Below are 15,515 nucleotides of genomic sequence, written 5' to 3'. Positions count from 1 at the left end.
TTTTCCTGTCCTGAGACAGCTTTTACATAAGAACATAAGAGAAGCCATGTTGGATCAGGCCAATGGCCCATCCAGTCCAACACTCTGTGTCACATAAGAACATAAGAGAAGCCCTGTTGGATCAGGCCAATGGCCCATCCAGTCCAACACTCTGTGTCACATAAGAACATAAGAGAAGCCCTGTTGGATCAGGCCAATGGCCCATCCAGTCCAACACTCTGTGTCACATAAGAACATAAGAGAAGCCATGTTGGATCAGGCCAATGGCCCATCCAGTCCAACACTCTGTGTCACACAGTGGCCAACCCCCCCCCCCAAGTGCCATCAGGAGGTCCAGCAGCAGAGCCAGAACTTCAGAAGCCCTCCCACTGTGCCCCCTGCAAGCACCAAAAATACAGAGCATCACTGCCTCAGACATAAGATAAGAGAAGCTATGTTGGATCAGGCCAATGGTCCATCTAGTCCAACACTCTGTGCCACACAGTGGCCAAAGCCCAGAGGCCATCAGGAGGTCCACCAGCAGAGCCAGAACTCCAGAAGCCCTCCCACTGAAAAAGCAGAAGCAGAAGACATGGGATTTATATTCTGCCCTCCACTCAAAGTCTCAGAGCGGCTCACAATCTCCTTTATCTTCCTCTCCCACATCAGACACCCTGCGAGGAAGGTGGGACTGAGAGAGCTCTCTCAGAAGATGCCCTTTCAAGGAAAAGCCCTGTGAGAACTATGGCTGACCCAAGGCCATTCCAGCAGCTGCAAGTGGAGGAGTGGGGAATCAAACTCATTTCTCCCAGATAAGAGTCCGCGCACTTAACCACGGCACCAAACTGGCTCTCACCAAACTTTCACACACATTTTCTACTAACCTAGATTTTTTTAAAAAAAATTTTTTGATTTGTATCCCGTCCTCCCCGCCGAAGCAGATTCTCAGCCTAAGCTGCTGGTGGTTAGCAGTATGAATGCTTGAACCCTTGATGGCCAATTTTCATAAACAGCTCTTGTCGCCAATTTCATAAAGAGGGCCAACCCAAAAGAAATTCTGCCACAGTTTGCTGTAGTGGTTAAGTGTGCGGACTCTTATCTGGGAGAACTGGGCGGGATATATAGATCCAATATCATCATCTTCACAGGGGGCTCACAGCAAGCATAGAATTACAGAATATACCACTTCCCAGCAATAGAGGCTTCCCTGCAAGATGTCCTTCTTTGTGAAGAAAGTTTCAAAGGGCAGCCATCTTGGTCCAGGGGCACCTTTAGAGACCAACAAGGCTCATACCCTGAAGCAGGGTTTCCCAAACTCCCCCCCCCCCATGGTCCGGGTGGAGGATGCTCATGGAGTGATACAAAGACTGTTCACTGGCCAGGAGCTTTCCCCAACCTCTCTAATGTTTCTGAACATCAGAGAGGGGTGGAGGAGCTTGCCTGGCTGGCGCGCAGTCTCAGTATCGCTCCCTGAGCATCCTCTGCCTGGAAGATGATCAGAGAGTGGTACAGTTGGAATCAGCGTCAGCATGGGGGGCTGAGGTGCTGCATTGTGGCGCCGAAGATAAATAGAGCAGAAGGGGGGACAGGGGCAGTCGGACCACCCCTGGCGACCCAGCATTGAGGCTTGTGTGGCCCGGTACCAGGTCACAACCCTGCAAATGGGAAACCCTGCCTTGAATATCTTGGTGGTCTCTAAGATGCAAAGGGACTCAAATCTAACTCTTCTTTGTAAAGGCGCATTCCACGCCAGTTTCTTTAAAGCCAGACTCCATTGCAAATTCCTGACCAGCACCGGTTATTTCAGTGCCTGAGCTACTTGCAAAGAGGAGGATATTTGCTAAAATCAGGCACCTTTCACTCTGCGAAAAGCGTGTAATGAGTGGTAAGACCTTTCCTGTAGGATGGCTCTGTCTGCCACTGTTAGTCTTGCTGCTAAAGGGGAGCTTTGTCTTTGGATGCTGTCAGTCCCTGAAGCTGGCTGCTTTGGAAGGAAGAAGAAGAAGATGATATTGGATTTATATCCTGCCCTCCACTCCGAAGAGTCTCAGAGCGGCCTACAATCTCCTTTCCCTTCTTCCCCCACAGCAGACACCCTGTGAGGTGGGTGGGGCTGAGAGGGCTCTCACAGCAGCTGCCCTTTCAAGGACAGAGACTCAGAGTGGCCTACAATCTCCTTTACCTTCCCCCCCACAACAGACACCCTGTGAGGTGGGTGGGGCTGAGAGGGCTCTCACAGCAGCTGCCCTTTCAAGGACAACCTCTGCCAGAGCTCTGGCTGACCCAAGGCCATGCCAGCAGCTGCAAGTGGAGGAGTGGGGAATCAAACCCAGTTCTCCCAGTCCACACACTTAACCACTACACCAAAGTGGCTCTCCGGTTTGAGGAAGAGGGTGGGCCCCTGCTCTGATCCAAAAGGACTCTCCTTGTGTTGTGTCTTTCTGATAAATGTATATATTTCCCTTTTAACTGTTCAAGCAAGCAGTTTTCAAATATGTTGGGGTGTATCTATTAAGTGAGAGTTCAGTCTCTGAACGTAACTTTGGACAAGTTTATCTGGCTTGAACAAAGAATTGAGGGGCAATTATTCCTGTTGTTAACTGTCTTAGCGAAACCTGGTTAACTGCAGGGGTCAGAATAACACTGTCTCTGTATTTCTTTTTTTTCTTGATGAGGTTCAATTTTATATAATTGCATTTTGCCCTGGTCGGCTTCCATTTCATGGCCCCTTAACCCTGCAGTTGATTCGTTGTTGGTTTTCCCCTCATACCCCTATATAAAATGAATGCACAGTGAGAATCATCTCTCTGTGCCTGAAGAAATGGGCTTCCATCCATGAAATCTAATGTGTGGGGCATAACTCGTTTTCAGTCCAAATCGAAAGTAAAGTACCTGTGCAAGCACCAGTCACTTCCGACTCTGAGATGACATCACATCATGTTGTTTTCACGGCATTTTTGGGGGGTGGTTTGCCATTGCCTTCCCCAGTCATCTACACTTTCCCCCAGTAAACTGGGTTCTCGTTGGACTGACCCGGAAAGATTGAAGGCTGAGTCAGGTTTGGTGTAGTGGTTAAGTGTGTGGGCTCTTATCTGGGTGAACCGGGTTTGATTCCCCACTCCTCCACTTGTACCTGCTAGCATGGCCTTGGGTCAGCCATAGATCTCTTATCTGGGAGAACCGGGTTTGATTCCCCACTCCTCCACTTGCACCTGCTAGCATGGCCTTGGGTCAGCCATAGCTCTCTTATCTGGGAGGACCGGGTTTGATTCCCCAATCCTCCACTTGCAGCTGCTGGAATGGCCTTGGGTCAGCCATAGATCTCTTATCTGGGAGAACCGGGTTTGATTCCCCACTTCTCCACTTGCACCTGCTAGCATGGCCTTGGGTCAGCCAGAGCTCTCTTACCTGGGAGAATCAGGTTTGATTCCCCACTCCTCCACTTGCACCTGCTGGAATGGCCTCGGGTCAGCCAGAGCTCTCTCATCTGGGAGAACTGGGTTTGATTCCCCACTCCTCCACTTGCACCTGCTAGCATGGCCTTGGATCAGCCATAGCTGTCTTATCTGGGAGAACCGGGTTTGATTCCCCCCTCCTCCACTTGCAGCTGCTGGAATGGCCTTGGGCCAGCCAGAGCTTATCACAGGAGTTGTCCTCGAAAGGGCAGCTGCTGTGAGAGCCCTCTCAGCCCCACTCACCTCACAGGCTTTCTGTTGTGGGGGGAGAAGATATAGGAGATTGTAAGCCATTCTGAGTCTCTGCTCCAGGTAGAAGGGTGGGGTATAAATCTGCAGTCTTCTTCTTCTTCAACCTTGAGCCAGCTACCTGAACCCAGCTTCTGCTGGTATCGAACTCAGGTCATGAGTTCATTTGCATTACTGCAGCTTTACCACTTTGTGCCATGGGGCTGCCCAAAATCTAAAGTACAAAATCTAAAACTCTTTCTTTAAATCTATCATAACAGACAAATGTATCTTCCTTTCTGGAACCGTCATGTGAAGGGTGTCTTATTAGCGTTGACAGGATTTATAAGGAAATGGGGTTTAATGGACATCCTTGATTCATGGTTTGCAGGCTTCATAGTGGTAAAAATAGGGAGAATACCGATAGTGAGCTCACGCTGCCCTGAAAGCCTGGCACGTTCCCAGTAGAAGTTCCATAATAAGATATATCAAACAGAAGATCAAACCATCCCAGAGGAATGATTTCAGATAATCCGGACTGAAATAGCTGACAAGGGCACTCTATAGTGGTGATTCTCCCCCCTCCCCAAGCAAATTGGCTATTTCTTTAATAAGGAACAGCAATTGCGTGAAGTAGCGCTAACAGCAGCAGTTCATGGCACATGGGACATTGAGGCAGCAGAATGGTTGTGGACAGGCCTTGAATTCAGCAGGAGCTCACAGGCGTGCAGCTCCGGAACCTTTCTGAGGGTTCCCCCTCCTCCTTCCCACCTTGTCCATTGAATAGTGGGTACAGCTGCATAATGATTCCTGGATGAGCTCCACCACCTGTTTTTCTACAAAACAACCCCTGGTTGTGGAAAGTGTTGTCAAGTCATTTCCAACTTATGGTGACTCCTTCTGGTTTTTTCAAGGCAAAATATGTTCAGAGGTGGTTGGCCATTGCGTAGGGACCCTGGACTTGGACTGCTCAGGTCAGGGAAAAAGATATACAAAGGTGATTTAGCATTGTCTGCCTCTGCACAGCAACCCTGGGCTTCCTTGGAGAGCCAGTTTGGTGTAGTGGATAAGTGTGCGGACTTCTGTCTGGGAGAACCGGGTTTGATTCCCCACTCCTCCACTTGCAGCTGTTGGAATGGCCTTCGGTCAGCCAGAGCTCTCACAGGAGTTGTCCTTGAAAGGGCAGCTTCTGTCAGAGCTCTCTCAGCCCCACACACCTCACAAGGTGTTTGTGGTGGGGAATGAAGATAAAGGAGATTGTAAGCTGCTCTGAGAGTCTGATTCAGAGAGAAGGGCAGGGTATAAATCTGCAATCTTCCTCCTCCTCCTCCACTTGCAGCTGCTGGAATGGCCTTGGGTCAGTCATAGCTCTTGCAAAGCTGTCCTTGAAAGGAATACTGGAATGAATACTGTTAGCAGGGATGGTAGGGTTTGGCTTGTGGTTCAGGTAGGCCAGTTTGTGAACCGAACTGGTTTGTATCAGTTCGTGAGCCATTTAATCTATTTCAGGTATAAACCCCCGCTTTTGCCATGGAGCAGAGAGCAGAGGTTTAAACGACCTGGAGCCATTTCACCCCGTACTTTTGGCTCTCTGGCAAAAGCTTCAGCAAGTTGAAAGTAGGCGGTGAAATGGCTCCAAGCCATTTAAACCAAACAGCTGAGTAGCAGGGAGCTCCCCACCTTCCAGCCATTTCACTCCCAGCTTTCTGCTCACCATGGCTTTGGGCAGAAAGCAGGGAATTAAATGGTGGCTCCGAGCCATTTAAACCAAACAGCTGAGCAGCAAGGAGCTCTCCACTGCTGAGCTGTTTTCATGGAGAGCAGTAAGCAGGGGTTTAAATGGTTCAAAGTGAGCCATTTAACTCCTAATTACTGCTCTTCACAGTCACCATGAACTGCATCAAAATTCAATTAAGTTGTTCAGTTTGCAAACCTGGCTTCATGAAAATTCAGAATGAACTTCAGTTCTTGAGCTGGTTCGTGTCTGTCCCTAATTGTTAATCTTTAAGCTGTCCCTGGACTTCTTTTTTGCTACAGTAAACTCATTCGGCTTCCCCTCTGAATGGTACAGCCCACTGTCCACCACTATACAGTCTGGCACATTCTGTTACCCTTTGAGTGTTCTGAAGTGTGGTCTCTAACTGCTAAGTACTAGGATCTATTCATTTTTGCTGAGTTGTCAAAATCTCTTTGCAAATCAGTCAGCAGCAGCTAATTGCCCACAGACTGTTTGCTAGCCCACCAAAGCACACCTTTTTTCAGTCACCTGCGGCACATCAGACCGCCTGCACACACAGTGGGGAAAAAAAGGATCCAATTCCTCCAGTGGATTAAAACCTCCCTGCCTGCGCTCCTGGAGGCAGTTCTGCCTTGTGGTGATGTAACAGGCCAGCACAAAGAAAGCAACTAAATAAGGAGCAATTGTGGCTCTGAAGTGTAATTAGTGAGCAGGCTTTCTCTGGAAATGATATTAGGGCATGCCATAGCGTCACCTCAGGGACTTCAGTGCAACTGCGTTATGACATCGGCTTCACTTCTGAAACCTGCAGCATCTTATTAACCTTTCCTTAATAAACAGCTGTCAGTCAGGGACATCCAAGTGTTGCCCAGTTAACTGCGTTCTTAGGATTGGTGCTCACAATGACATGGTGGTGCAGGTTGCCCTGGAGCGGAAGAATTATTCCTGGCACGCAGTGCCCATGAATTCCCCAGTTCTTCACCCTCAGGGCCCTGGTCTGAACAGCAGGAGATCTTAAAGCCTGATCAAGGTCAGCGGGTTTTGTTTATTTGTTTTATTGTAAACATGTATTAGCTGCTTTTCTTCCCTATGGAGCTCAAGACAGCTTACAACATAGAATAGAATAAAACACATTAAATGCATTAAAAACATAAAAGCCAAGATTTAAAATCACTACTCTGGACTGCGACTAAACTTGACCAAATGCAGTCTTTGTTGGGAGCCACCCTGAGCCCGCTTGCGGGATAGGGCAGGGTATAAATCTAAAAATTAAATTAAATAATTACATTAAATTAAACTGTCTTCACCTCTCTCCTGAAGAGCAAAACTGAGGGGACCAGAGGCACTGCTCCGGGGAGGTTATTCCATAATCGCGGGGCTGCCACTGAAAAGGCCATCTCTTGTTTACTCTGCAGATGGGCTTCTTTGATTGATGGGACGAGCAGGGAGGTCTGTCCCTGTAATCTTAGTTTCTGGGCAGGAACATATGGCAGGAGACAGTCTTCCAGATATCCTGCTCCCAGGCAATATAGGGCTTTGAAGCGGGAGTCAGGGGATATGTCTGATTGTAATTGAAATTGCAGAATCAAGTCAGATGGCCATGAGGTGAAGGTGTCAATGGCCACAGTGTTCAGGCCAGGCAGTGGACATCCTGCCCACTTGATGCTGGCCTGGCCTTTGATTATCTGATCATATCAGAAGACTCTGAGAAGACTGAGAATCCTAGAACAGAAGAGGAGTGTCTGTCCCTGTTTGACCTTGGAATTGCATGCCCATGAAAAAGTATTGTGAAGATGAGCAATAAAGTGAGGCTGATTCCCTCAGAAGGCTTGTGAGTGGCCTCCTAGATCTTTTAGTCTGACAGCTGGCCACAAGCAAGTTCTTTTATACAAAAGAAACCGGTAAGATTTATAGGCCTGTGTCTGTCAAAGGCAGCCTCTCTGAGCACCGTTCAGTCCAGAGATAAAGCTTTCTATTGCGTCTGTTGCTCTGGCTGGAGGTTGGGCAGGGAAGAGATGGCACGTCGGCATAAAGCTTGCCATCTGGCTGGTTTTTGGCTGGCCCAACTGGTTCTTATTGTCTACAGCCAATTGTCAGATGAAACTTGTCATTTTGCCTTAAGTTTGGCCTTTCCCAGCTTTGTGTTTGTGTGTTCCTGCCTCTCCTTCTGCTGTACCTGGGCCTCTTTCCCAAAAGCATGCGAGGTTCCTTCCAATTGCAAGAGTGAGGACGCCATTTTGGGGCTGCCTGGTGGCCAGACACTGAAGAGGAAGCACTGGAGGGCACTTCCAGCTTCCTGTGCCTTGGCGGAAGAGACTTCAGGGACTGGGGGGAGCAGAGAAGAAGAGAATGGCAGCAGCCACATGGAAGGAAGAAGTGCCTGGGTTGCTACGCAGTGGCAGGCAATGGCAAACCACCCTGAATGTCTCTTGTCTTGGAAACACCCTGAGGGCTTGCCGTAGGGCAGCTGTGACTTGATGACCAAAGAAAGGTCAAAATTATTTACATTTAAACTAAAATAATTATCTTGAAAACGCCATCTCTATCTGCAGCATGTGCAGGAATGACCATGATCTAATGCTGTAGATTGTCGGAGAGGGGGGGAAATATGTTACGTATTTTTAGCAAAAAGTCTTTCGTTTTCCTCATGGAGAAACCAAAGAAAACCAACAGAGCAGGTTTTTAAAAATGTGGTTGTCCCTGTAGCTTGGCGCAAATGGGGAGAGGTGTGGCAATGATCCTTCTGGAGACTTCCACGGATAACCTGATCCAAACAGTGGGCAGCTTTGATTCTCGGTTCCTTCCTTTGGGCTCCAGGTACTGGTTAGCAGTCTTGTTGTTGAACTGGTCCCGTTTGTATTCCAGTGATCTCCCTGTCTCTGGTGGTGGTGGTCTCCGGGACTCCCCCCCACTAGTTCAGCCATGCTGGGATTTTCCACTTCTATACCAAGCCTTGCTTGCCTGGCCTTTTTGACTTCCCTTGCAACCATAAGACAATTTAAGGTTGTTTTGGGCCCAAAGATGAAGAAGGTCAGAAGCAAAAACTGACTTATTACACTGAACAGCTTGCCAGAGATCTGTTTCTCTGGCTAGAACCCCTGTCATGGTTAGATTGTTTCTGCTTTTGTTTGTTCCATGGAGGTTTTTAAACAGAGGCTAGATGGCCATCTGACAGCAATGAAGATTCTGTGAATTTAGGGGGAGGTATTTGTGGGTCTCCTGCATATGCAGGGGATTGGACTAGATGACCCTGGAGGTCCCTTCCAACTCTATGATTCTATGTGAACCCACCTTTGCTGGTAAGCTCTCAGTCAGTTATGGGCCGCAATAGTTTTGGGGGTGCTGTCAGGGAGTCTCAGAAGTGACTCCGCCCAAGCCTTGGGGACGGCCCGGGAATACTTGGCTGCCTGAGGCAGTTGACTGGGTTGGAATCCTGTGTTCGGTTCTGGTCAACACATCTCCCCCAGGACATTGCGAAACTGGGAAAAGTACAGAGGAGGGCAAATAAGATGACGAGGGGGTTGGAGCACCTTCCCTAGGTGGAAAGGCTGGAGAGTTTGGAAAAGAGATAATTAAGGAGGCACATGATAGACGTTTATAAAATGATGCACTGAGCAGTGTTCCCTCTAAGCTGAGTTAGTGTGAGCTAGCTCAGTTTTTTAAGCTTCTGGCTCACATGTTTTTGTCTTAGCTCAGGAAAAACGGCCCCAGAGCAAACTGATTTATGCAGGAGCTCACAACTTTAATGCCAGCAGCTCATGAAGCTGGGTTTTTGCTCACAAGACTCCACAGTTTAGAGGGAGCGTTGACACCGAGTGGAAAGCGATGACAAAGAGAATTTTTTTTCTGCCACTCCCAAAATGCTAGAATCTGAGGGGATCCAATGACACTGGTGGGCAGTAGGTTCAGGATGGACAAAAGAAATGCTAGTTAAAACAGAGAGTGGGTAAAATGTGGAATCCACTGCCACCTTTCAAAGGGGATTAGATAGAGAAGTCCATCTATGGCTACTCACCCTGTTGACTAATCCACTGAATCCTAGAGCAGGAGGCAGCCTCAGGGGAAGGCCTGAGCCTCTGTGCCCTATTGTTGGACTTCCAGGGGAACTGGGTGGGCCCTGTGTGAGACAGGAGGCTGGACTGGATGGACCCTCCCTGGTCTGATCCAGCAGGGCTCTTGTGATGTCCTTATGCTCCCCCAAAGTTCTCTCAGGAGATTTAAACTTTCCAGAAATTCTGAAGCCACTGAGGTGGGGGAAGGGTAACCTTTTTCCTTTCTTTCTGGGGAGGAGGATTGGAAATGTGAGGAAAAAACTGAAAAACATGCAATACTTACTGTCTAGTCAAATATAAACTAGTTTTACTCCTTTAACAACAAAAATGCATAATTTATAACTTAGCATATAAAACTGAATACTTGACATATTTCTGATATTTATATATATATAATAAAAAAGCTCTCTCTCCCCCCTTCCTCTCCAAGGGAGGAGCCTCAGCCAATGGAGAAAATAGAGGTTTTGCTCTGCAGCTCCTGTGTGATTGAGCAAGCCTTGCAAAGCGACCTGTGACGCAGAAGGATGCTTAGAAAGAAACACACTCTCTCCACTTACAAAATAGTGACAATGTATAATACAAACTGCATTCACCAAAACACCTTGAATAAACAATACACTAATGCAATTACAAAACCATTCCGTGTACAATGTGGCTACTATCCTAAATTCATAATGATTTATGATGAATCTGATGAAAAAACAAAACCGGTCCAATTTCGTTTCGGGTGTACTATCCTTCCTCAAGGGACCATCTTGTCATATATATTGAAACAGTAGACTTGAAGTGCCAACATTTCCTGACTTCCTTAAGTTCTTATTTATTTTTATTCATGGACCGCCTTTACCAATTTGTATCCATCAACATAGAAGTTTTGCTCTGTAGCTCCTGTGTGATTGAGCAAGCCTTGCAAAGCAAGCTGTGATGCAGAAGGAAGCAAGAGAGAGAGAAGGAAGCAGATGACAGCCAGTTGCTCGGGGGCCTCATTTGGCCCCAGGCCGCTTGTTTGACACACCTGGCCAACAACATGGCCACCTTATCTTTAAAAACATTTCACTCATTCTGAAAGAGAAAATATTTCATAGGAGGTATTTTTCAGTATACCGCCAAATTTCCAGTTTTTTTATTGGAAAAAATTTGGGGAGGGCAGGCCTTTCCAGTTCTTCACATCTCTAGTCCTTTCCCCTATGTTTTGGGCAGATCTCCTGCTTCTTGGTATTGAGAGGGAGTCACAGTTCTGAATCAGGTTGGAGGACAACCAGAGTGTTGTTGGTGGAAGGCTCATGACGGAACGGGTGGAGGGCCACAAAGAGCCCATTTGCAGCACTGCTTGGAGGTAGTGTGTGTTTGTGTGTGGAGGGATGCTCTTCTTGAGTGAGGATTGCATTGGCTGGATTTCTTCCAGCAGAGGTTGTCTGAGGCCGAATGCCTTAAGTATAGCACCTGTGAGGAAGAACTTTTTGTTGCACACGATGGAGCTTTTGCCTCAGTCTTTGCAGACAATGGCTGGGTACAGACAGGCAACACCAGAGGCATTCCAAACTGTGCCACTTCAAAATGGAGAGACCAAATCCCGGTCAGATGGTCCTGTAAGTGCACAGGGGCACTTTGGCACATTCACATGGTTGTTGCGCACCATCCCCATAGCACAGTTTGGGTTTGATTTCCCCCCTTACATTTTTAGTGGCTGTGCGCTCGTATACACATCCCCTCATGTGCTCTGGGCAGTTTTGTTTTGTTTTGTTTTGTTTTAAAAAGAATAGCAGTGAGCTCCTAGAACGGATTGGCAGGTTCACACCACGGATCTGCCTCGCTTGCACACTCCTGCGTTCAGATGCTGGAACGACGGACCTAGTTGGCGGTAGAATTTGCTGCCACTTCCCAAGTGGTAGCTGTTTGATCTGCCTCAGTGACGTCAGAGGACGGGGGGAGGGCAAGGGCAGGACAGGCAGCAGCTGTGCCTCTCTGACCTGGCTTTCTTAATCTGCCTGGGGGCTGTGCCTATGTCGGCTTAAATTGGCCCTCGGAATTCAGCCAATATCTCTTGGATCAGGCCAGTGGCCCCTCCAGTCCAACACTCTGTGGCACAAAAGAACATATGAGAAACCAGGATATTATAGCATTGGGAAAAGTCCAGAAAAGGGCAACTGGAATGATTACAGGTTTGGAACACTTTCCCTATGAAGAAAGGTTAAAACGCTTGGGGCTCTTTGGCTTGGAGAAACGTCAGCTGCGGGGTGACATGATAGAGGTTTACAAGATAATGCATGGGATGGAGAAAGTAGAGAAAGAAGTACTTTTCTCTCTTTCTCACAATACAAGAACTCGTGGGCATTCGATGAAATTGCTGAGCAGTCAGATTAGAATGGATAAAAGGAGGTACTTCTTCACCCAAAGGGTGATTAACATGTGGAATTCATTGCCACAGGAGGTGGTGGCAGCTACAAGCATAGACAGCTTCAAGAGGGGGTTAGACAAAAATATGGAGCAGAGGTCCATCAGTGGCTATTAGCCACAGTGTGTATATGTGTGTGTGTGTGTGTGTGTGTGTGTGTATATATATATATATATATATATATATATATATATATAAATTTTTGGCCACTGTGTGATATAGTTCTATCCAGGGCCTTTTTTTGTAGGAAAGAACCAGCAGGAGCTCCCCTGAATACATGAAGCTGCCTTATACTGAATCAGACCCTGGGTCCCTCAAACTCAGTATTGTCTGCTCAGACTGGCAGTGGCTCTCCAGGGTCTCAAGCTGAGGTTTTCCACACCTACTTGCCTGGACCCTTTTTAGTTGGAGATGCCGGGGATTGAACCTGGGACCTTCTGCTTACCAAGCAGATGCTCTACCACTGAGCCATCGTTCTTCCCCATGAACATATGAAGCTGCCTTCTGCTGAATCAGACCCTGGGTCCATCAAATTCAGTATTGTCTCCTCAGACTGGCAGTGGCTCTCCAGGGTCTCAAGCTGAGGTTCTTCACGCCTCCTTGCCTGGACCCTTTTTAGTTGGAGATGCTGGGGATTGAACCTGGGACCTTCTGCTTATCAAGCAGATGCTCAACCACTGAGCCACCATCCCTCCCCAGTGCTGAAGCCATCAGGAAAGCATTTAAAGATACCTTCCTGCACCTTCCTCAGCCTGTCAGCCGGAGCTTTGTCCAGCCCAGTTGGAGCTCTGCTCCTGTGCGCTTCTGCTCCCCAAAAGCCCTGGTCCTATCTATTTAGGACATTTCTGACACCCTTCCTTCAAGGAGTTCAGGGTGAACTATGTGGTTCCCCTTCTATTATCCTTTGAACAACCTTGTATGGCAGCTAAGGCTTCAGAGAGAGGCCCAGAATCACTCAGTGGGCATCCTAGCAAAGTGGAGATATGAACCTGGATCTTCTCAGTCATAGTCCAGTCTTCTAGCTGCTACACCACTCTGCTTGTCCGATGTGCCAGTGCCCCATTGCCCTCTTGACCTTCCTGGGCTGGGCCATGTAGCTGTAATCTCACTGTTGGGCTGCTGTAGGAGTTACAAGTATCTCAAGAACATTCAAGTCATACAATACACAGCGGCCAGCTTTTTGATGGGAAGTTTCCCTTCATGATGTAACCCATGTAATACTTTTTATTAGGACCAACCAAAACTTTGTGGCAGGAGGAAAACAGCTCTTCCGGATGGTGGCTTCCAAACTCAATGCTTGCTGTATGTGTCTGGTTGTGTTTTCACTCCCTAAGTGCAGTTGGCTTCAGTGAGATCTCAGGCCTTCTAAGGTATGGCCTGAGAGTGCAGAAGAACCTTCCAGAAGGCCTGGAATGCCCTTCTCCCTCTGTCTTATTGCAGAGCAGGCAAATCTTTATTTTTGGAAGGGCATTTGATTGGTCAGGGTTCACCTAGGGTAGTTGTGGATTCTTTTTGCTGAACTGAAGATTGGGTGGGCCTTTGCTACTTCAGAATATTTGGGGAGGTGGAGTAAACTTTTAAAATAATAATAAACGTTAGACTGCCAGTTTGTTGTTCCATCATATCACAGCCAAGGTAGTTAAAATTACTTCTGGGATAGAACAGGCTGTATTGCTTCAGAAACTTTAATAAAAAGATTCAGTATATGTCTTTAATATTTCTGCAGTTTGAAGCATTTGTTTCAGAGAACCTCCTGGAAGTGTTATGCTACAGCAGAGGTGGCCAAACTGCAGCTCAGCCACATGTGACTCTTCCACACATATTTTGCGGCTTTTGAAGCCCCTACCGCCCCATTAGCCAACTTGGAGAAGACATTTGTCTCTTTAAATCACTTCTCCAAGCCAAGCCAGCCAGTGGTGGCTTGGAGAATGCATTTAAAGTTAAAGTTGCTTTCTTTTCACCTCACCTTCCCCATCTATTTTCCTTCCTTCCTTCCTTCCTTCCTTCCTTCCTTCCTTCCTTCCTTCCTTCCTTCCTTCCTTCCTTCCTTCCTTCCTTCCTTCCTTCCTTCCTTGTAGCTCTCAAACATCTGATGCTAATTTTAGGTGGCTCTTACATTAGGCAAGTTTGGCCACCCCTGTGGTATAGTTACCTAGTCACGTTCCCATACAGCTGTGGCAACTTTGAGCCTTGTTCAGATAAATGGAGTGGTCTTTGAAGAAGAGGTCGCAATGGAGAGCCCCATTTTTCAAGTTCAATTTAGGAGAACCTGCTGGGTTAGTCATGTTACAAGGCAAATGTACAGGCATGTCAGCTCTGGGTTGGGAAATACCTGGAGGTTTTGAGAGTGGAGCCTGAGAAGGGGAGAGTTTGGGGAGGGGAGGGAATTTCATGGGACATAATTAGGGTTGCCGGGTGAGGATGACAAACCAGTTGGGGCTTACCAGGAGATTCCGGGAGAGGGGAGGAAGTACAATTGAACTCAAAAGTGGAGTTCCGGATGAGCTGCCATAGCATTTAAAGAGTCCATGTTCCTTTTAAATGCCTTCTCCCCAATGGAAATAATGGTTGTTGGCAACTCTATAAATGTGCCCTAAGGCTTTTGTCTCAAAGCCCATGTCTCTTCAAACATGTGGGAGACTGCAAACTGATTAGTGGCCCTTTAATTAATCAGCATTCTCTAGGAACAACTGTATTCTGGCACAGATCCAGAGGAGTGAGCCGTGTTAGTCTGCTGCTGAAACTGTAAAGAGTCCAGTAGCACCTTTAAGACTTAAAAAATTTATTGAGGCATAAGTTTTTGAGAAACACAACTCCCTCTGTCGGATGCATGAAGGTGCCATTGTGTTCCTTCTGTCTTTAAGAAGACTCCTAGAACAGCAAAGTGCATTCGCTGTCCTCAGTACACTAAGAACATAAGAGAAGCCATGTTGGATCAGGCCAATGGCCCATCCACTCCAACACTCTGTGTCACATAAGAACATAAGAGAAGCCCTGTTGGGTCAGGCCAATGGCCCATCCAGTCCAACACTCTGTGTCACATAAGAACATAAGAGAAGCCATGCTGGATCAGGCCAATGGCCCATCCAGTCCAAAACTCTGGGTCACATAAGAACATAAGAGAAGCCCTGTTGGGTCAGGCCAATGGCCTATCCAGTCCAGCACTCTGTGTCACATAAGAACATAAGAGAAGCCATGTTGGATCAGGCCAATAGCCCTTCCAGTCCAACACTCTGTGTCACACACTGGCCAAAAAAACCCCAGGTACTATCAGGAGGTCCATCAGTGGGGCCAGAAGCTCTCCCACTGTTGCCCCCCTAACACCATCATAAGAACATAAGAGAAGCCATGTTGGATCAGGCCAGTGGCCCATCCAGTCCAACACTCTGTGTCACATAAGAACATAAGAGAAGTCATGTTGGATCAGGCCAATGGCCCATCCAGTCCAACACTCTGTGTCACATAAGAACATAAGAGAAGCCATGTTGGATCAGGCCAATGGCCCATCCAGTCCAACACTCTGGGTCACATAAGAACATAAGAGAAGCCATGCTGGGTCAGGCCAATGGCCCATCCAGTCCAGCACTCTGTGTCACATAAGAACATAAGAGAAGCCCATCCAGTCCAACACTCTGTGTCACATAAGAACATAAGAGAAGCCATGTTGG

The 15,515-nt window shown here is 47.5% G+C and overlaps 1 protein-coding gene across 3 annotated transcripts in view; it reads left to right on the top strand.

Moving 5' to 3' along the window:
- IKZF2 (IKAROS family zinc finger 2) overlaps nucleotides 1-15,515 on the top strand; it is a 138,396-nt gene that overhangs the window by 78,279 nt on the left and 44,602 nt on the right. The window lies entirely within an intron of this gene.

Source organism: Heteronotia binoei, chromosome 16 (assembly GCF_032191835.1).
Source record: "Heteronotia binoei isolate CCM8104 ecotype False Entrance Well chromosome 16, APGP_CSIRO_Hbin_v1, whole genome shotgun sequence".
NCBI classification, from domain to species: domain Eukaryota; kingdom Metazoa; phylum Chordata; class Lepidosauria; order Squamata; family Gekkonidae; genus Heteronotia; species Heteronotia binoei.
This window is presented reverse-complemented; position numbering and strand designations above follow the sequence as displayed.